The sequence below is a fragment of the Pediculus humanus genome, genomic scaffold (genome assembly GCF_000006295.1).
Source record: "Pediculus humanus corporis 1103172107737 genomic scaffold, whole genome shotgun sequence".
Lineage (NCBI taxonomy): Eukaryota > Metazoa > Arthropoda > Insecta > Psocodea > Pediculidae > Pediculus > Pediculus humanus.
This window is the reverse complement of record NW_002987340.1, coordinates 448602-451276: the sequence shown is the minus strand read 5'-3', so window position 1 is coordinate 451276 and position 2675 is coordinate 448602.

Here is a 2675-nt window from a genome sequence, read left to right as displayed (position 1 = left end):
CAATTTTTTTTTAATTTTCCAGTTAAAAAAAAAAAAAAACATGAAGGGATAAAAAATTCTATATGCCCTCCATTACTGAATAATAAATGTGTTGTTACTATTCAGTTCGGAAAGGGAAAAAATTGAAGCGAGCACATAAAAAATTATTACATTTACAAATCGATTTGTAATAATTTAGTAAAAAATACTCATTTAACACCATTATTATTATTATTATTAAAACCATAATAAATTTTTATTACACATAAGGCTATATTATGCAATAATATCATTTAAACAAAAAAAAATGTACAAATTAATTATTATTCTCGATTTGATAGCATTAAATAAAAAAAAATTGTTTAAACGATAAACTACTACCATTTATGAAATGCCTTTTTCTTTTTAAATATGTAATATAATAATACTTTTAATCAATAAAAAAAAAATTATTATATAAAAATTTAATTACTTAAAAAAAAATAAATTTTTTTTTTATTGTTTGTACTTTTATAGTTAAACGTAAAATTATGTTTTTTAGGCCAAAATATTTATGTAAAAAAAAAAAAGTTATGAAATAAATTACACAACAAACAAATATTAGTGCAAAAAAAAAAAAAAATATATGAAATCTAAAATAACTTACAGATCATTTTAAAATAATGCTCCTCTAACCATGTCAATATTCAAGGACGTATGTAATAAAATGATTTCATGTAATTCAAATAAATTTAATTTGAATTCGATAAAAAATAATTTAAAATTTTTGAATATTTTTCAATTTAAATTTTATATGTAGTAAATGATGAATGTTAATAAGTAAATAACGACTATCTGATGTTATTAACAATTGATTTTAATAATACATCTCTATATATTTTCAATAAATTATTAAATTTAATTACCTTAAATTTTTTATGTATTTATATATTCCCCTAAATACTATAAATTCTTTATGTAAAATTTTAAATCAACTTAATTTAGTTTTTAGTTTTTTTTAAAATTAATATCAATTAAGGAAATATTAACCAATTAAAAAAAATATTCACTTAATAAATCATATTGTTGTAATTATTTTCAAAAAAAGTTTTTTTTTTTTTTTTTTTTAAATTGCCAAGTAAAGTTTTTTCCCTTTGAATACATCGTATAATGATCGGATAATAGATTCAATTTTTGATTTATATTACTCATCGTTACTAATTATTTTTAACAAGGATTAAAATCTTTTTATAAACAAAATTTCCGTATTTCTCTTTTTATAAATCAACGAACTTTCGTTTAAAAATTACTAAGCACATGCGCCATACACAAATTGAAGTGAAAATACAAACCGAAATAATAATTTATCCTGACGCGGACATTAAATACATATGCGAACGAAACGAAAAAAAAATTTTTTTATACAAGGCGCTGGAAAATATATGCCTCAAATATATATATTTACTTACGTTAATATAATATTTATTTCTTTTCGATGTACGTTTTTTTTTCTTCCTTTTTTCCAATATTTTAATTATTGTTTATTTCGTTATTTCGTTATTTTTAATTAATAATATTTTAAACAAAAAAAAAAATTTTTAACCGCAACAAACTTGTAAACTAACCTGAGTGACATGAAACAACAAACTAGAATGTTGAATAGTAATTGTAATGAGTACTGTGAATTCTCATTCTAAATTGTCGGCTCGTATAAAACGGATTCGTTTAAGAAAGCAACATTCTTAAATTTCTTAACGTGTCTTTAGGGTGTCCAAAATGTATTAAAAGCGTTGTTTGAAACGAGTTTGTAACTTTCAACATTGAAAATATTTGTCGGCCATTTTAAAAAAAAAATTTTACGTAACGATAAAAAAAAAAAAAAACTTTCTTTGTTTCCGAATTTTCGTTAGTAATGATTGTAATTTACATAAAAGCCTAAAAATTTTATTAAAATAATGACATTATTAATAACATATTAATTGTTTTATTACATATAAAAGATAATTACAAGAATGATTATTAAGTTGAATAACTTTTTTTTTTTTACACCTAATATTGAAATAATTACAAAAAAAAAATTTTTTTTACTTATTTTTTATATATTTATATAAAAATGTATATAATTATGGCATTATTTATTTACATTATTTAAATTTTACGGAGCAAAATAAATATAAAAATCTTTTTTTCTCAGATTAGTTAGTTTAGTCATTAGTTTGTAATGATAACAAAATAAAATTTTATTATTATTATTATTATTATTATTAAATATTAATACTTGTTAATACAAAAATGTTTGCATAATTTTATTAATATTTATCTATTGATTTATTTTTTTATAATGATAATAATAATCATACATAAATTTTAAAGATTCAAATTAATATAAATTGAAAATTTAATTAAACTCAAATTATTTCAATGTTTTTATTAATTAATTAATTTTTTTTTTAAATACAAAGTTAAAAAATAAATGGCTTAATGACTCTTAAATTATACAAAAAAAATACTAAAATTTTTTTTTTTTTTATTTATTTATTTATTTGTCAGTCTTTTCGTATGAGCGAAAATTCTCAGACATTCTTAAAAAAATTAATTTTCATTTTAATTAACTAAAAAAAATTTTTAATCACGTGACTTTATTACAAATTTAGTAATTTATTTATTTTAAATAATATTTTTTATACACGTGGGAATTTTTAATAAATAACTTACTG